The sequence below is a fragment of the Ceratotherium simum genome, chromosome 10, assembly GCF_057802395.1.
Source record: "Ceratotherium simum simum isolate JZ-2026a chromosome 10, ASM5780239v1, whole genome shotgun sequence".
In the NCBI taxonomy this organism is placed as follows: Eukaryota; Metazoa; Chordata; class Mammalia; order Perissodactyla; family Rhinocerotidae; genus Ceratotherium; species Ceratotherium simum.
Genome location: NC_141909.1, coordinates 30,254,448 through 30,275,251, shown reverse-complemented (window position 1 = coordinate 30,275,251; position 20,804 = coordinate 30,254,448). Strand labels below are relative to the sequence as shown.

Genomic DNA, 20,804 nt, shown 5'->3' with positions numbered 1-20,804 from the left:
GGAGAAATGAGATGAGTTAATTAGAACAGGGAAGATTATGGAAATTCAGAACATTTCTAGTGAAAGTTGAATTCCTTGGAGGGTGAAGTTAAAATTGGGTTAAAAGAACTTATCTCAAAAACATATTCAGTTACATTCCTACAGAAACAAAGCTTTTCTTAAAGTGTAGGGGTCTCTAAATGATTGTTTCACCATTGGCAAAATTGAATGGGGGAAATACTGAGTGCCTGGCAAAGATCAATGCATGTTTATTTTTAGGTAACATGGGACAATGGTATCCAAAGATCCAGAGTTTTCCGTACTGACCAACAGTCCATTTTGATTTGGACCCAGTCTTTGTGATCTCTGTCCACTAGAGACGCATCAGACTTGTATTTACGCTGAAATGTGGTTATGAGCCTCGAGGCCTGCCTGGAGGAAAAGCAGACCGAGGGAAGTTTTCTCAATGCCACCTTCTCTTTGGAAGATCATTCTTAAAGGAAAATCAGCTGGAAGGCAAAGAGAAATTGTGTCCTACCTGTAAAAAAGCAGAAAGGGAGGAGAGGGAAGGTAAATGGACACACATCTAGGTCATCTCTGGGGAAAAGGTGATACTAGGATGACCTGGCCAGAAACCGAGTGAAGCTGAAGGAGGCAGGGGTGTCTAATGTGTCACCAGAAAAGTTAAGAAAGAGAGTGAAGTAGGCTAGCTCAGGAACATCACCAGAATATTGGAAGGAGAACAGGGAGCAATTTCATAGCCTCTCAATCTTTCCAACTTCTTACAGTGTTCCAGAAAAGAGAAAGTGTGCTTGATAAGAATGATTTATTGAGCAATTATCCCTTTCCGCTCTCAGCTCTCTGGAACTGGACAGCAGACAAGTCTGGTGAATTATATTCGTGGAGCTCTCCGCAAGAGCTTCCTCTCAAGGTTGCACAACTTTCCAGTTAGTGACAAGGCAGCTCTACTTCTTCAGTTTCTTTAATTTTAACTTTCCCTTCTCTGTCCCTTTCTCGGTCCTTGCTCATTCCCCACTGATTTAAGATTGTTTACTGCACCCGCAACTATAATCACTATGTTTCCCCCCTGCATGTTTATCCAGAGTCCTTGCTTCTCACCTCCCTCGTTCCTTCATTCTGATCCTACACTGGACTGGCTGCTGCCCAGGGAAATCGGATCCCTCGTGTGCTGCTCCCTCTTCCCTCCCTCCTCCTCCAGCCACACTTCCTTGGTTTCCCCATCTGCCTCGTAGCAAATACTCTGCAAAAGAGAGATTTTCTGGGCTCTCATCCTTTAGTAGGTCTCGTCACACCACAGTATCCCGAGTCTCCACTTCCTCCCATCCTCCCTCGCTTCTGGTGACTGCTCTGGTTACCGCTGACAAGCATGGGAGGAAGGATCTGAAGGAAAATTGTGCTTTCGGTTCAGTAACTACTCGGATTTCATTTGGGTAGCCTGAGACTACTGAAAAGTCTGTTTCAACCAAACACCCTACAGTCCCAAATGCAGTAAGCCAGTCTCGTTTTTCATCTGCTATCATGGTTAACTGGCAACTTTCAGGCATGGGGTGACTGTCTGGCATCTCAAGCACATGCATGCAGACAATTACATGAAGAATGCCAACAGATTACAGGCCATCAGGTTGTGTTTTAGCGGAATTCTTCTAGCAGGGAATATGTACCAGCATCTTAGATCAGTTTTGGCACATTGTTTATTTTAGAAGTTTTGTTCCTGAGGTGTTGGGTACCTGATAATTCCAGTGTTTTCTGCATTACAAAGTTGAAGGAAAAACAAGTTTGGGGCTGAGCATTTTCAATCACTAGTGACTCAGTGACAGGTACCAAACTCATTTCACTTAAAATTGTAGGTTGAACTCAAACTGGGGTCCCTGAAGAGAAAGACTGGTCCTTTATCCAGTACATTGAAGTTCTTATTTCTACTAAATAACCAGAAGAGAAAAGATCGTACGACAGCTGGAAGAGCCCTGCAAATATCAGGGTTACCAAGAGTCACCCAGAAACCTTTAAAATAATTTAAAGTGATGATAGAACAAGTAACACGCTGTGTTTCTATTGATGCAGTAATCCTTAACCCCTGAATCTAACTTGTACTTGCACTAAGAAGTCAGTAGAACTGTTTCTGGTTGATCTACCAAGGCAATTTCCCATAGTTTGATTGATTGGGAAAGATACTGATGATTTTCTCATTTAAGTTACCCACAAAGCACTAAAACATGTGACTCTTTGCTGGAATTACCCTTCTATGAAGAAAAGGAAAATCTTTTTTTTTTGGGTGAGGAAGATCAGCCCTGAGCTAACATCCATGCCAACCCTCCTCTTTTTGCTGAGGAAGACTGGCCCTGAGCTAACATCTACGCGGATCTTCCTCCACTTCATGTGGGACGCGGCCTCAGCATGGCCCGACAAGTGGTGCGTCGGTGCGCGCCCAGGATCCAAACCACAGCCGCCAGCAGCGGAGCGCGCGCACTTCACCGCGACACCACGGGCCAGCCCCGGGAAAACGTTTTTTTTTTTTTTAGAAATAAATTACCACTAATAAATAGATCAAGATAATATTGCACTGTGAGGTCTAAATACATCAAAGATACGTGGAGATATCAGAGCTATGATTTCCTCAGTCCTTTGCAAGATAACCAAAGCAATTCCAAGAAGTCTTGTTTTATTAGAAATTGGATTTCTTAAATATTATCTGTCTATGTTCAGAGTGAGCAGACAGCTACCTTGGAAGTGGGGTTAAGAAAAGATAAAATTCAAAGGCTTGAAAATAAGTAAAGAAGAAGCAAGATGCTTCGAATCATTAACAGCACTATGCATGCACACAGGGATACAAAAACAGCTAAAAAGGCAAGGACAAAATTAAACAGTAATGATGATTTACGGTAAGATACTCTGAGACATGACAGAAGTCTCAGTACACCAAAAGGAAAATCTTGTTTGCTCAAATTATTTGTTTCTTCTGTCTAATGAATGTAATTCTAATATACAAGTGATAACACTGGCATTTCTTTGAAATGTTGATTCAGTTTAATTATGAAAATCACCAAGGTATTTCCTAGCTGCTGCCTCACTCCCTGTACTAAGATTAATCACATCAACATCATTCATTTAATCTTCAAAGAGGAAGCAGTTGTCCACAAAAGCCTTCAAATAGCTTCATTAGTGCAATTTTTCAGTCTCAAACGCTTAGCTGGCAGCCTATGATTGAGAGTAAGGTCATTATATTCATCTATTTCCTAATCTAATTTTTTTAATGTTTCTACATTTAATGTAGAAATGTGGAAGTGAGGAGTTTTTGCCTTCTCTTTGTTTGGCACACAGTTCAAAACATGAAGAAAATATGGATTGTGATTAACAAAATATTTGGTCACTATGGCTACAATTCAGGAAATGTAATGTACAGGCCCAGAACTGGTTCATTTTCCCTTTTGAGGTTTGTTTAATATGAAAAGAATTGGACCTAGAAATATTGTGTTTTCTTGACTCTTGTAGACAAAGAAAAACTTGGAGCATGAGAGACAGTCTCTCAGTTCAGGAACTAGAATTAAAACAGTCATTGCAAATAAAATTTCTTTGGTGTTTTAAAGTGCAAGATGGATTTTGTATATTAAAACAGAAATGGTCAACCTCACTTATATTTCTTTACTAAGACCCACTTTTAGCACCCTTCCCTTTGTTAAAGTATAAACAATCCCTTTCATTATTGGAAACCAATAGGTATCAGAGTTCCATAAAATAACACTGTAATATTTGATGCACTGATCAAATCACAGTATCAATCACTAAAAATTACCCAGTTGCAATAAAAAGCATTCTCAGAGAGACTTAGAGCAGAGCCTGGCACCAATGGGGGTGTGGTGGTTGAGTCATTTGTAATTACTGTACCTACTCTGAAAGGTTATAAAATGTGTCAGAAAATAAAATTTGCTGAGCCCATTACCAAGAAGCAAAACTTGCTAACTCTCACTTTAAACCTTGTATTTTATAAAGGAATGATTTATTTGACTTTTGACTATTCCACTTGCAGAAATCATTGCATTGCAATATTCAGTGACTGTGCAAAGGGGAAAGAAAGGATAAATCATGCAGAGACGTTCTCAAGTTAATATCTGGCGACCACATAATGCCAAATTTTTAAGACAAGATCTGCTCATTGGGGCAAAGAATGGGGTATGTGGGGGTTTAGGCAAAGGGATCAGGGCTTTTGGTCATGAAAATAGTCCATTAACCAATTGCATTCGTATGAGGCAATGGCACAAATTTTGTTTCCACAGATTATATAAAAATAGTTGCAGCATTCAAAATATTAACTTCTTTTACATTGCTTTAAAATAAAACTATAATGAGTTTTTGTGAGACTGAATTCTAATTGATATAACATAATTTTAAGATAAAATATAAAGATGAGAATAATCCCAGCTTGAAAGGTCAGTGTTGGCATTTGTCCAGCTACATGTGAAATCACCAGGTTAAAATGGAACTATATGAAAGAGGAACAAGAAATCGCATTATTTACATAGGTGTTCAATATGATAATCTGGAGAAAAAAACTTTGTGCATTCTTTAATTCATGTATTCATGACGTTTTATTATCTACTATATGTAATACTGTGCTAGACATTCTGGGAAATATAAAGACAGAAAAGATAAACTCTCTTCTCTTGAGAAGACTCTGCTATGGCAGAAAAGGCAGGAGAACAAATGTCTTTACAATAGAAGGCCATGTGAGGTAAATGACAAAATCGAGAAAAAACATGCCCAAGAATTCACAAGTAGATTTCTTTCTGGGTGGAACAGCATGGAAGCTCTCATGGCATGACAACATCTGGGCTTCTAAGGATGGATAAGAAGTTGAAAGGTCAAGATCGGGAGAGAGAAGATTAAATTTTACAGTTTAAAATATTTTATCTACTCTTCCCAATATTTAATGTGTTTTGTGTTCTCTGCAGAGAATGATAAAAGTTCTTTTATATTCAGAAATGTCAAAAGAATTTTTTATAAGAATAAACAAATAAATTTAGGAAGACTCAGGGTTCGTTCCAGTTGGCATTTCTGAAATTGAGCCTAAAATACCCATTTTAACAGTTAATTTCAATTAACTGTTATTAAATAATTAATGCAATTAATACAGTGAGGTAAAAACAAAAAACAATAAACCTAAGCAAGCGTACTTAAGCGTATTCTGAAAAAAGATTTGTCTACTTTTCAGACAACAAAATAATTTTATTTCTATTCATGTAAAATCTGGCTGGAAACAACAACGATCAGAAATTCAGAGAAAATGTTTAAATCTCCGAATCATTTAGTTTTATGGATTTTTTAATTCTTTCTTCTCTCTCTCTCTCTCTCTCTCTCTATGTAGGTAGGTAGGTAGATAGATAGATAGATAGATGTAGGTGGAAATTTGGTGGTGGATAAAAGTGAATCCCACCAAATACCTCTAGTATTATAGGAATTCAAATATTACTTAATAAAGGGCAGAAAATAAAACAAATAATTAATAAAGTTTACTGAATTCATCTAATTCACAAGCACTTCCGATATGCTTCTGGTAATTTCAATTATCATCTTAAAAGTAAAAAGCCTGTCTTGCAGTACTAGATAATATTGGGAAATCAACAAACTAAAATAGTCCCAGGAATAATGAATGTGTATTCCTGTTTGCAAGCATATAAAGGATAAATACAGGCACCTTGACAAAATATGAAGAGTTCAGAAAACAAGAATGATTTTATACGAACTAATACCTAATCTGGGTCCTATTCTGAGCATCTGGAATCTGTCTCACCACTATAAGAATATGCAGTGGCTCTTTTAACCATGAGTAACTGAGAAGTCTCTTTCACAGAACTCTAAGGAGCTTAGTATCACCTTCCTGACCGTCTTTCCTGTCTTCTATATATCCTCATAAAATATTTACTGTTCTTCTGAATGACCACTCTGATTATCCTTAGACTCCTTTCAGATTCCCTGATGATGTCATGGAAATGTTAAACCCATTATGCTAAGTTAGGACCTCCATCTGCAGTGACCTCTTGGCACAAGCTTCGAGGACAGCATGATATTTTTACATAAAAGTTAGTCTTCATTCAAATCCTCGAGGTCCGATCCTGAAAAAAACACTGACAGCTCAATCAACCCTAATAAATACTTAACTAGGTCCATGGAAAAAAATAATAATACAATTCCCCCAAAAAATCCATTACACATTCACAATTGAGTCATAAAAATGTCTATTAAATGCACAATTATTTTACCACATTTTTATTGGAAAACAAGCATTTATCCTAATTTACAGGTTTAACCCAAAGGTGGTACATGACATTCCTTTTCACAAAGCCATTAGGGGAGTGACGACTGATGGCGCCCAGCTCTAATTATCTTTAATGTAGTGTTTCAAATTGATCATGCATAATGCAATTACAAATCATAATTAAATTAATTTGTATTGATTTAAGACTTTATAAGTTGTTAATAACTACAGTCTAGTACATCTATTTCCACAAGCTAATGTTAATATTTTCAAACTGCCAAAGCACCTCCTTCTTTTTACTCCAGTTTTGTTCTCATTAAAAAGTTCACAAACTTGTCACGAGTTCATGTAGTTGAATGCTAACGTCAAAACCCTATAGGTAGAAGTGTTGAGTGTTTAAATAAGGTTTCTACAAGAAATAATATCTAATACATTTGCAAATTTAGGATCATCCAATTTTAAAAATATCTATTCCTGAAAGACCTTGCCCTCCTCCATCTTCTAACTATCCCACCCTGCCCCGCAACTGCCTTCTCAGCTGGCTAGTACAGTCCTGGCACATAAACCGGGCTTCTGACTGAGTGGCTGACTCCTACAAACCAAAGGAAACCAATGGAAATGCAGAAGTCTTCTCCTCAACATTGCAGGGGGGTGAAGAAGAATCCTGAAGCCAAGGGGAGGCCCAGGCAAGCTTTCCCAGGCATCAAAGCCCAGGAGTAGGGTGTTCCCAGACACTTCCCTTCTCTCCTCATCCTAACCACATTCAAGGAATAAAGTTCCCTCAGAAATCTCCACATCTGAAGGCAAAGGGGAGAATCCACCAGTAGACAGCCCAGAAAATCCAAGAACACCTCCTCCCCCCGTTTCTCTAGAGAACTGAAGAGGAAGTTGGGAGAAGGAGGGGTGTGAGACAAGAGAACTCGGAAAGCCCCATCACTATGTTTTTGTAACTGAAATAAATATTGGACAAATTTGCCAATTCAGTCTGACTGGTTTTGTCGCCTACTAAAGAATTAGTCCTTCACTTCTTCCTATTTGAACCGTAAATCCAGCCAGACCAGTGGCCCAAACCACAAAGAGACATAATCTGGTCCTTCCACTCTCCCCAAACCTTGGAACTGGGAGTAGGGTCCTGTGGATTGTTGCTCTCACACGGGAGGGTGGGCCTAGAGTTGAGGATTGTTTTTTTCAGTGTCGTTCTCTGAAGGTATTAAATGCTTCAACGTCCTACGAGTGGAAAATGAAGTAATCAGATTTGGGAAGGCCGCCTTACAAATGTAAGTGAACTGTTTACGAGAAAGGCTCAGAAATTAATGCTATAGGTGGGGTTTCTCGGATCCCAGCAGCCTTCCGGTAGGACTGGTCGGTAACAGGCACCTGCTAAGCTTCGGGAGCGCAAGCTCACAGCGAGTTGAAGCAGGCGGTCCGCTGAACTTCGGCCGCGTTTGCGGTGCGCGAAGTTTCCTGCTCACTAGCGACCCCTCCAGGTCTCAGGGGGACACGAGCAGATGCAGGAGCGCACAGGCCACGCCCGGGGGTGAGGAGCCGAGCTCTTTTTCTGAGGCTCACGCCAGCAGGACTATGCCCACATGAAGCGCCGCAAGCCGCCCGCTAGCCCTGTCCTGCGTAGACTCGGCGCCAGAGCCCCGGGCGGGGATCGAGTTCACGGGCGGCCCAGGCAGGGGAGCGCGGAGACCTGCCGAGAGAGCATCCCTTGTCATCACCGCGATGGAGAAGCCGAAGTCTCTGGGATCCCGAGCATAAACTGAGCGGGAGAGTAAAAACGTACGCAGTTCTCAGGTGGAACCGACGTGAGGCTCCGAGGAAAAGAAACCCAGCGCAGAGTGAGGGCGGAGGCTGCGGGGACACAGGGACCCTCCCCTTATATTGGCCACGTCTGGCTTGAACTCTCTTGTACATATGGGGTCGAACCACCCCGACGGTTTCAGATACAAACAAGCTTGAGCAACACTTTCTCTACACATCCCTCAGTTATTGAATAGTACGCACATACACTCAAACACACGCAGGTCCTCGAGACAGAAAGGAAAAGTAAAGGGGTGCAAAACTTGAGTGGGTTGCCAGGCCTTGCTCTTGCCTTAGCCAAGGTGCAACCAGGCTACACTCCACCCTCCTCAGCCAAGCGGGGCGCGACTGCATCCATGGTTCACGCCCCGTGGATAAATGCAAGATCCGTTCAGTTGTTTCAGGTTTCCAAGGCCTCAGTTAGCCCAGTATCATCACCAACTGGCAAAATCAGTTGACCAATATGACTTCTGAAAACGTCTCTTTTTACTTAAGCACTTTGCTACAGGAGATGCGGACCCGGTGTTGTCTCATTCTCCCCAACACTACACCGAGAAACTCTCGAATGGACCGCTGTGCCTGATTCAAAGATTTCGGAAAGATTCTTGAGTTGTGAAGGAGTCTTTGCACTAAAAGGTACTCGAAGGAAAAAGGGGTACCAGAGGGGTACACGAAAAAATATTTTCAAGCAATCTCTAAACACATTGCTATACTGGAGAATAATTAATTCACTCAAGCATTATTTTCCTTAACTAATAATACTCAGAGATGGTGATATGGATTTCCTTGGACTTGAGTTACAGTTTGGAGGCAGATGCCACACTGCAGCCCTGAGATTGAAGCACCAGCCATGAATTCTCCTGTGTGTGCTATCCCCAAGATTGGCATAATGAAGCCCTATCCTCCAGGAATAAGAACATTTTCTGGGGGGAAAGATCCATCCATTAAAGAACTATTTAAGATTCAAAATAAGACTGGTTTTAATAAAGTCTTACAATTGAGGCTGAATTTAAGTGTTTGGAAAAGGTGGGTTTGGTATTTTGTGGGGTTTTGGGTTTTTGTGGTTGTTGCTGGCATTGGTATGCAGTGCAGGTTGTTAAGTTTCCAAGGAGAAATCAGCTTAAAATGCATGGATTCTATTATATGTACAATTTAATCACAAGGTATTTAAAATAGACATTTCCATCTAAAATCCAATCAGAAATCAACACAGTTCCTCCAGGCATTAGATGATCATCTCGATTTTGCATTTGTAAACTGGGAGAAATAAATGTGACTTGTGGATACCAAGAGGTCAAGTACGGCTGCTCAAATATTTTTCTTACAAAATGACGGATTTATTAGACAAATAAGTAGCCCGGCTGATGCAAAACCCCCAGTGATTGAATTTTGACGTTAAGTCAACAACAACTCGAACTACATCAGTGCTTCAAGATTTAGTTATGATGGTAGAGATTACTGAACAAATAAGAGCCAGAAATGAATACAGATTTCTGAGGATCTGCCCCTGGCACCCTCTTCTTGACATTCTCCTCCATATGCTCCCCCTATTCAGACTGTATTATAATTAAAGGACTTGCCTATGCCTTGCCAGTGGAAAAGAACTTTAAAATAATTAGGCATATTTTTCTGTTAAAAAAAAAAAAAAAGGACAGGCTCAGGGAGAAAAGCCAATTGAGTTTCATTATAAATTCCTTCTTGGCCTGAAAGTCACCCACTATTAGAAGGGAGGGAGCATGCGGTGGTGTTTAACTTAGTTTTGTTTTTTAAAGATCTTATTTTCATTAAGAGTTTGATAACCTACTCTGCTACCCTTCCCTCCTTACCTTTAAAACACCGCTTTCTGAAAGATTTGAGGACTTGGGCCACGTTAGTATCCCACTCGGGGATCTGAATCTACTGCTAAATATTTACACCGCGAGTGGAATTTAGATTTCACCTTTCCTGAGTCAACGGCTCCCCCTTCACCACCGCCGCCCCCGCCCGTGAGCTGGCCATGGTGCTGAAAATCCCGCGTGAATCTTGTGTGGCGGGCACCACTCATGGAGGCTTTCGCTCCTCATGAAAGGGAGCTTAAATAATTGAGATCACATTTAAGCATAAAGCAGTTCATTTCTCATCTTCATGGAGAAAGGGGCTAATCTGCTCCTAGCATGAAAATCTGCCTTTTATTTATTCTATGTGTGACTTCCTTATTGTAGTGGAGTTGGAGACTCAATTTCCATTTAAGTCTTGTTGAGCCAGACAAGAACTCATTCCTTCCACCTTCTCCTTCTCTTATTCCGCGATTTTTGGCTATAGTTTGATTCCCACAGTCTATGGAACTGCTTATTTTGCAATGACAAATTTATATTTGATTTTAGGGCTTCGTCTGATCAAGGGCTTGAAATAGTTTCTCTTTGTAGCTAGAAATTTGCTTTCTGGGTATTCAGGCACAGACTGCTGCTAGAGGCAATAAACTGGTACCAGATTTTTATCTCAGATTTTATTTAAATGCAGTAATAATTGCACTCTGTAAAATAAGTTGCCCATCCAGGCTTCTCTCCCAGTTTGTCATATTCGCCTCCCACGTATGCATGTACCCGTAATTTTTACAGATGTTTTCATCCTGCTGCTTTTAAAATCATCTATTGTATTAGTTGTTTTCCCAAGTAAATAAATCTGGAAATAGAAAATTTCTAACCCTGAGATAGGCATAGAATTCATAAGTATAAAGGAATGTTTCATTATTATTTTGCCACTCCCCAGGATTAAATAATAAGTTGTACAATTGAAGCCCTTCTACTAGGGGGTGGGGTGTAGTTCTCTATTCTTCTTCCTTTTTTAAATACTGAATTGTACCTTCAGTCCAACAATGATCTGTTTACAGTTTGCCTGAACTTATTTCTGGATTTATATTTCAAGATGCTTTTTAGGATGCAAAATTCCTGTCAAATTAAAGAGTGCTCCTGTCTTGCCCGCTTCCAGCAAATCACTTGCAGCACCTAATAAATCCAGCTGGGGTTCCTTCCATAACCCGATGCTGCTGAAATCATTATTGTCCTGCCTTGTTTCATGTCAGAGGCCTCTTCGCCTCATCTGTCATGAAACCAATTTCACTTTATTTACATCCATTTGCTAGTTTAATTACTGTGCTGATGAATAGCCTGAAGGAATTAAGTTACGAGTCTTTGGAAACCCAAGGCGACAGATATATGGGCTACCTTTTAACTACAGGCAAAGAAATGAAGGCTAGTGTGGCATGCACCAAAATTTAAAGATAATAAGTGTTTCTCTCTACCCAGCTACTCTTGAAATTCAGGATGATCCTGTCTTTTTGTATTCATCATCTCCTGGATGAAATATAGTGCTTTAGAACCCCTCATATTTACAGACTGACTGCAGTTCTTTACAATACAGTACAATTCTCTATTTTTTTAATGCTTTTTTTTTTTAACTAAAAGAGTTACAAATGATTTTCCAGCCAAACCAAATAATCTAACATACTGGTGTTTTTAATTAAAGGCACCTACCAACGTTAACCTTTCCTTGTAATTGAGAACTTACTTCTATATAAAGACAAATAGGTGCCTTTGTGAAAATAAAGAATATTTAATACATCCAATCTAATATACAGTACAAAGTACTCCACTTATATACTATAAATAATGTAACAGATGTCAGTTATATAATTTTTGTTTATCATTGATCACAATGTCACAATTATCTTCTTTAATGTATTTTTAAATCATAAATAATATTCTGCTGCCTGTCTCCTCTACAAGTCCAATATAATAGAGTACTATGAATCTATGTTAATGACAGAGGGTTTGTGGTGTAGGTGAATAGTCTGTACTCTCAAATATATATAAGTACTCAGTCATTTGCATATATATTTTTTAAAACCTAAGATCAATAAACTTTTTCAGTCATTCCATTATGCTATAAATTAACTTCTGTAGTATAAGCCTACTAATCATGACACTATTAAAAATCATGCCTACTACTCAAGACAACATTAAAAATCATTTTCAAGGGTATTCTTTCCTAAATTTCATCATTCATCATAGATTTTAAAACTTAAAATTGATAATGCAGAAATTAAGTCGTCATACAGTTCACCATCACTGACTACCAATTAAAACAATAATATACCTGAACTGATATTTGATTTTATATTTTCTGTATCCTCAGATAGCATGGCAATGAAAAGAATGTAACTTTTAAATCTAATATATCTGAACTGATATTTGATTTTATATTTTCTGTATCCTCAGATAGCATGGCAATGAAAAGAATGTAACTTTTAAATCTAAGTGCCTATATGTTTTCCTTTCATTGCTTTGTTTCTGAGAGTTTTTGACATTTTAAAATCAGTACTTTCACTCGATTTCCCTAAAAATGGTGAGTTTATGGCACATGACAAATATATTCATCATTTCAAGAAACAATCTAGATTTTTTCCTTACAGACTTAATGTACTTACTCATATACCATCTCCATGCTGCGTACATAATTACTTCTATGGTCGTGCAAACTTTCTAAACTATTTATCCAACTGAAAACTATTTTAAACATTCAAGGGCAAGAGATACTTCCAAACAAAGCAGAAATGAGAAAGATGGGGGTTTTAAATGTTTTCTCATTTCCTCTCCCCCTGAAAGAATTAAACACTTTTTGCACCCTGTAGACTCTGCAGTTTCATTTATCATAAAGCCAGCTTAAAGGAAGGGATAAAATGTAAATAAACATTTTACAGTTACTATTAGAAGAAGTAAACGTGGTGAAAATGCTACAGTCCATGCAGATATATATTAATAAATTATAAATTCATTACAAATCCTCCAGGCACCTCCCTCCTTGCCTCCCCTTACATCCTCTAAACACACGTTTGCCCCATTACCCCTCCCCACTGCTTTTAATAAAGCTCGTCTCCAAGCAACCTACAAAACAAAAACAACTTTTTTGTATCAAGAGTCTTCCTTATAAAAGTTTTGCAATAAAGGAACCCTAAACAGGACCCTCCAGGTAAAATTTCCTTCTATTTGAATAGAACCAGATACTATTCCAATTCTTTTAGTAGTGATTTATGAACAGTAAATCTTTAACTTGACAGAATGGAAATCTGTATTGGTTGAACCTTCCTTAGTTATTTTTATTCATTTTTTTATAAAAGAAATGAAAACGATAGGGGTTTAAAATGTTTTCTCTTTCCCTCCCCCCTCCCCCATCGCTCTCATTCTCCCCCTCTCGAAGACCCTCTCCTCCCTCTCCAGCTCTTTTTGATTAATAGATCCATGTGGCTAACGGCCTGACATATGGTGTGCGAAGCAGCTTGAGATAGTACCTTAGGCATCCCCTACGGCCATTAACATATTAGGGGCTTATGTGCAGTCAGACAGTCAGACTTCATCGAGAGCCGGCATTTTCAGAAAGGCTGCACCCCTGATAGCTAGTTTCAATAATGCACCAGTCTTCAATTTTAAGGGAGTTGCTTCTGGTGCTGAAACACTAGGACAGAACCGGAATAAAGTTTAGAAATGAGACTCAGTTACATTCAACAACAGTAAAAATTGTGCTTACATCTGTTTGTATATGGATATGCACGTGGAGGCGCAGCTTCAAGCTCACAAACATGCACCAGCTCCTGAGTATTATCAGTAAACAGGCGACGTCAGCTGCCTGGATTTATTTTGTTTAAAGATTTATTTTGTTTTAAGTCCTCTTTATACCGGGAATACTAACAGTACAGTTACTGATAGAGATGATTCAAAACCAAAAACAAAATACTGCATAACGTTTAAGAAAGAAACTGTTCTGAACCATGTAGCTTGATGTTTTTCCCTAGTAGAAGAAATTAAGTGCATTTTTTACATCTGTAGCCTTAAAATAAGAAAAAGAGTAAGACAATAATGAAAATTTTAACTTTAAAAGATGTGATCATATTTTAGATACATTTGTAGATCAAATCCCTGGAGAGGTAACTATTCTTGCTCTACAAAACCTGAAAGTTTACAAACAAACAAAAGTCTTGACAACAATTCTGAAAGGTGGGGAAAGCGACTAGGATATACATATATGCATAGACATAATATATACACGTGTGTATGTACGTATGTATACATTTTTGGCGAGGGAGATGATATTTAAAATCAAAGCCGACAGCCCACTTGAAGCTTATTTAATTCACTTGAACGTCGTAACTGAAGCTTGAACTTCGCTTTGCCCAACGTTCTTCTCCTTCCAGCCTCCTGCTGATAAACCGCTGTACCCCTTTTGAACTGTACTCCGGCTGTTTGCTTGGCAAATAAATGCTGTTCCGCCCTATTAACCCTTTTAGGTAGTTTCATCTTCGGATTTCTCACATACAGAGCTAATAAGGAGGTGCTTTGATGCTGTTTTACTTTCAAACTATAGCCTCGAGGCGTTAAAACGCGCAAAAGGTAACCGAAAAAGTAAATTGCCACGAGCAAGACGCACCCTCCCTTTCAAAATCCCTCCGACCCTCTGCAGTGCACTGCTTGGCAGCCAAATATCGCCTGTTCCTGTGCAGAACTACGTCCCGTTGGCAGCCCCTGGGGTTCTGAACCCGTGCCACGTTACCAGGGGGTTGAGGAGAGAAGAGGCACTTTTAAGTTTCAAAGCCCTGGGATCCCTTGGGGGAGGGGAGAGACCGGAGGTAGAGACGGCAAAGCTACCCAAAAGTTGATTCTAGACAAATATCAGATGGGAAGTGAAGATTAAGCAAGGGCAACTTGTTTAAGCAGCCAGTAATAAAACTTTTGCATAAGGCGTGGCGGCGGTGGGCGAGAGCCTGCTTAGAGTCGCTAAAGCTGATTTCAAACCTCGGGCTCAGGTTACACTTGGGAGGGAAGATCCCGCCGCGCACTCAAACCTTGCATACACTTGATTCCCCTACACAAACACACACACGCGCGCGCGCGCGCGCGCACACATACACACAAACGACTCTTAGTTGAATATAAGCAAATGAAACCATTGAAACACATCTGTTTTCTTTCAAGCAGGGATGAAAGAGACAGTCTCCCTCTCAAGGGCGTCACGATTCATCTCAGTTAGGTACATTTTCAGAAGAAATGCAAGCCCCCGGGAAATACCGCTGCCCAGAGTCAAATGGATCCTACCTGCTTTTTAAAATGACTGTATTTCCATTGCTAACTCATAAACACATTTTAAGCAGGATAGTCGAGCTCCAATCTCAGCTTTAGAGCTCCTTGTCACATTCCCCTTCTCTTTCTTTCTCTTTCATCACAATGTTTTAGTAAAGTCGCATAAGTGATCAAAATTAACATAAATCATTATTAGTTATTAGGATTTGCTCTAAATTACACTGTGAATATGGCACCAGCCCCATCTGCCGCCCCTGCTCTCGCAGCAATAGATTGCAGATAAAATAAATGTCCTTACCCCATTAGAAGGTTCCTGTCTCTGTAGCCAAAAGCCAAACAAAAGCAATAAATACCGGGCTTTTTCTCTCCGCTATTCAGCTGTGACTCTTTTCATCAGCTCTTCCTCTAGAAAAGCTCGATAGCTGCCTGAAAATATTGCATTTTATATCACCAAAGGGCGATTAATATTGCATTAACTGTATTTAACATTTTTTTAAGCGCAAGTAATCTACAATGAGTTAGTGTCTCCTAATAAGTACAGGGGGTATCAGAACTACCGCAGACCACTTAAGATATCCGTATAAACATGTCGTCTCACACTTTGTATTTTTTTAAATATATATAATGTTAGAGTGTAGCGCGCGATGTTTGACGCGGAAGGATCCGTGCTAATGGTCTGCTTAAAGTATTCTGAGACTGACTAGAGACAACCAGGTCCCTGTCTTCATTAAATGTTTATTGTCAACACTTGGCGGGGGCGGAAGGGGGGGGAAGAGACTGGTGTAAGTGAATTTCCACGGCTGGAAATTGTCAGCTCTTTGGGTATTTTTCTGATCCATGCCTACAGAAGTTTGTATACATTATGCTGCACTGAAGCCAGGCTTCAGTTACCAAACTTTTGTTTGTAATTCGTTTCACCTGATCAATGCAAGGAGTCGCTCTCGCTCTCTCTCTCTCTCTCTCTCTCGCTCTCTCTCTCTCTCTCTCTCTCCCCCCCTCCTCTTCCTCCATCCCTCCTTTCGCCGCTTATGTTTCCAAGTTCTCTTTTAGGACCTTCCGTTTCCCTTCTCCTATTCCTGTCCTCTGCCGTTTCTAAGTCCGAGAGAAGCGATCTCCGGGGCTTTCAGGCTTGGGGCCGGGGACGGGACGGGGCGCTTTTCGCCCCACCCCTGGGTTTGCGGACTCAAGACGCTGGTCTCACTACTTGTGCTTTGAGAGCTCCTCTCGGACGTGAGATTTTCAACCTCCCATTTTGCGATCTAGGATTCTACTGAATTCTCCGGGACGAAAGCCCAGCGGCCAGCCTTCCTCCCGCCCTGGGCATAAATCCTTGCCTAATAAATTCAAATCCCAAATCCGTAGCAAGGCTTTCGTGGTGTGCCCCTGAACAAGACAAAACCCAAGATCTTTTCCAACAATGTAAACCAGTTTTGAAAGTTTTGCGGTGTTTAAGCTGTCTATTGACTTAGGCAAACTGTGGGGAGGAGATTATTTTTAACCTCTGGGAGATACTGGTCCATTCCCTTTTCTCTCAGGACGTCCTCAAGGGCACTTACAGGGTGAGAGAGGACCTCCGTGAGCGCCTAATTACCAGCTGCGGAACTCCGGCTCACCTTTCCGTGGGGACTCGGCGCACGCAACGCGCATGTGCGGGCTCGGCGCGCTCCCCGCGCGCTCCGTGGGCGCGCCGTCCGCCGCGCGCTCCCCGCCGTCTGCGTCCTGCCGGCCACCCCGGCGCACGCGCGGGACGCCCGGACCTCGGGTCTTTGACCCGCTCGAGTCCTCAGCGCTCTGGGCAATTTGTGGCCGGGGCCGGCTGTGGCCGTCCTGCTGTCCCAGAGGCGCTGCGGCCTCCGGCAGCTGGAAGTCTCCAGGCGGGCGGCGGAGGGGCGCAGACCCGGCGCATCGCGGTCGCTTGGCCGCGGCTCGCGCGCTTGGGGCGCTGGGATTCTCCGCGCGACTGCCTTGGGTGGGTGGGTGTTTCCATCGGAGAGCGAGAACCTTGCATGGGTCGTGGGAGGGCAGGTCCCCTCCTGGCTTCAAATTCTGACCCAATCAGCTCTGCCTGTGGTTTGAAACAGCACCCGCCAACCCACCCGCCCCGAAGTCAAGCCGGGGTCAGAAGCGAAGTCAAGCCAAGCGAGCTGCAGTCAGCGGCGGCTGGAGGGAAGGGAGCAGTCCCACGAGGCCGCCTCCGAAATAACTCCCGGAGTCCGAAGAGCGCTTGGCCGCTCCAGTTTCCAGGCCCTTCCAGGACCGCGCCCCGCCCAACAGATCCACCAACTTTCGGGGAGGTGGGAGGTGGGGAGGGAGGGCTGCCCGTCTCCCATCAAGCTGACTGACAACAATTACGAAAGTTTTTAATTAGCTTCTTGTTATCATTCATTTTATTAATTTCGAGAACTCTCAAGCCATGAATTATTCAACAGGCAAGCCCACCCGAGCGGGGCGGCCGCGCGCCCCCGCCGCACGTGCCCGGCCCTGCTCGGGCCGCGCCGCTCGCCCGCTGCCCCGGAGGGCGTGAGCCCGCCCGGCGCCGCCAGCCACGGTGGCGCGAAGGTTTGATCAAATATTAAATAACGTAATTATTGCGACAAGGCTTATCTCGCAGGTGGAAAAGAGACCACCCGTGAGAATTAGAATTCGGCCGCTATTTTTAAAAAATCAATTAAGCTTGCGGTCTCCTTTGAAATCGCCCGTGAGGACCGCGTGGCTCTCATCGTGGGGCTAAGACTGCGGCGGCAATAGCACCGATAAGCAGAACCGTGCCGGATAATAATTGTGGTCACCACTTTTATCATCCCGCTGGCCACCAAGGCCATCTAATGGGGTAGAAAACGCTTTGAGCTAGGGTCAGAAGTCACAATTCCAACTTCACGGACTAGACTATTAAAGCTCATCCACGTGAAAGATGGAGTTGGGATGCTTTACGCAGGGTTGGTAGCAGAGGCGGGGCAACAGGGCAGGGGGCCGAGGGTAGGAGATGCACCAGTGAATCCTGGAGTTATGGTGCCCTGTCCTCGGTCGGCGCGGCCACGTGTAGGAACGCGACCCAGGTACTCTTCATATCACAAGAAAGTAAAAATCGATACAATCACGGCAGTGGGTGCCTACGGTTTATTTATGAGAGTGTAATCGAAGTTGAGAGCAATTTCAGAACACGCATTAAACAAAAATCTATTCACAAGTTATTTGATGTGTCTTGAGGACATCATTTCTTATACCTACAGAAGGAGCAGGACCCAGAGCTAGGACTGGGGAAAAGAAAAACTTAAAACGAATGCATGGCATAAACGTGGCAGGTTCATTTATGCTTATTTTTCTTTTGCCTTTCCTACGCCACCACAGCCTGAATTTCCTGAGAAGCTGAAATGCAAACGGAACACAGTTATCTCACCAACTTATTTTGAGATTATTCTTTAAAAGAGCCGGAGCCACATATTTTGCTATTTCCACCCACTGACTGGTGGCAGAATCCGTTTAGAGTGAAGTTCCGCTCTTCAGAACCAGAAAACTTTGAAAGGCCAACTGTCTCCGAATGGCAAGCCTTTGCACTCTCTTCAGGAGGACAGTTGTTTGCTTGCTTGTTTCTTCACCGATTGACAGTTACAGGTGTCTTAGAATAGTCTTACTATTTCTTCCTGCAGCACAAAGATTCACTCACCAGATAGCAAAGCATTTCTTGTTTTGCACAGTTTCCTACTGCATAAAATAGGAAACTCTGCAAAGCATGTATTCTCATCTGTTTTATTAACATAATATTGTCTTTTTATTTGGTAAGGATATTACTGAATACAAAACAAATGCATAAGTTCTTATCACATACATTGGTCATCATTGTATAATACAAATGTATTTGCCTGTAACATTTCCGTTTGGGGCAGATTTTTTTAAAAAACAGCCTTTGTAAATCTTTTTATTTGTCCATTCCTGGTTCTCCAATAATGAAATCCGGTCATACTTTTCTATAAAATAATGTGTTTTTTTTACAAATGCATTTTATTAAAAACTTTGATGACATTTCAAGTCAATAACAGAAACAAATCAATTTCGATGGAAGAGATCTATTTTTAAAAATACCTCTAGTGCTTTTTTTTAAACATTAACAACTGTTTTAAATCAGAGCTTTTTAAATGTACTATTCTTTTTTGAACATCAAGTGTTTTGTTTCACAGATTTGCCAGTGAAATTAAAAAGATTTGGCTAAAATAGGAGGACTTCAGAAGATCTAATCCCAGCAATAAAGAAACTTTGTACGTTTCAGCATCTGATCGTGTCCCAGGTCACCAAGAAATAAAGAATCTCTGGTCCCTCTGGAGCAGTAGGTGGCATACTAAATGTTCCAAATGAACAGAGGCATCTGACATGGTGGCAGGACAGATCAGTGGATGGTTTTTATATTTGTTAGCCTCCAAAGAAAAGTCAATTAGTTATAACCTTTTTTAGAAACGTCTTTAGGCCAGAACAACACATATAAACCTCCAAATGCCTCTGTCCCTGAACCTCGATTTAAATATTTTGAGGGTGCCTGGTTATTTATTACCTTCCACCACTCTGAAGTGAGGGCTGTGGTTTAAGAGTTTCTGCAGTTAAAAAAATAAAAGAAGAAAAAACTTTAATGAACACAGGCAACTAATATAGAATTCATTTTATTCAGAGCACCGCTTTTCACATGAGTTATCTGAAAGTGAATTCTGATTCAGCAGAAAAATACATCATTCTCACCCTTTCCCCTCTTTTCATCCCCCTTTCAACATCCTTCCCTTCCCTGTATTTTTGGTTGAATTGAGTCTCATTGTTGACCGGCTCTACCAGGACATGGCCCAGTATAAACACAAAAATGCACCCAAATCATAAAATTCCTCTTCTTTCAGTTATGTTTTATTGGTAAGTGTACTGGGACACATCTCCCTGTTGTATTTTGGCGCACAAAAATGGTTCTGATAGAAGTGGGTAGGGGGAAAGGTAATAGAGCAAGGACATAACCTAGAAGAAAGTTCAGCAGACATACATGGACAGGTAGATCAATCCGTGAGACGTTCCAGGATTAACACTGGCAGTTTGTAACCACTGTGTGAGTGTGTGCATTAAAGAAAATATTTACAATAATCTTCTTTTTTTCCTTTTCCTCTAAATACAAGAATAGGACAAGAGTGTTGTGTTTTCGGTGAAAACAGGCAGTAGACTGTGAAATCACACTATCCACAAAACGGTCTATCAGAAAGCTAGCCCAGTATAGTGCTCAGTTTCAAATGCATAGGATGTTTGCGCTGCAAACAATGATATACAACGTAATTAAATAAATAATGCCTAACCAGAGTGAGACCTAATTGTGTTTCTTTCTGCACCTTTCAGAACATGCATGATTTCAGTCTTATTATATGGAAGGTTTTTTCTTTTCTCATTTGTTGTTTTCAATTTTTTAGTTCTTATAAAAGGATGGTAATAAACCATCTCCACAAGAGATCAGAAAAGTATCTTGTGCACCAAGCAGGCATGTTACCTAACCACCTTCAACTGTCTTTCTCATTTTTTTATTCATCAGCAGTTCATAAAGTACCTTGATTATTACTATGAAATACTATACATGATTTTCTATTTGGGAGACTGATAGTGCAAATTAAAGTTCTTGCTACCCA

General features: G+C 41.1%; 1 pseudogene; it reads right to left on the bottom strand.

Moving 5' to 3' along the window:
* Positions 1 to 16,432: 16,432 nt before the first annotated feature.
* On the bottom strand, positions 16,433 to 17,173 carry LOC147916086 (uncharacterized; annotated as a pseudogene).
* Positions 17,174 to 20,804: the final 3,631 nt, after the last annotated feature.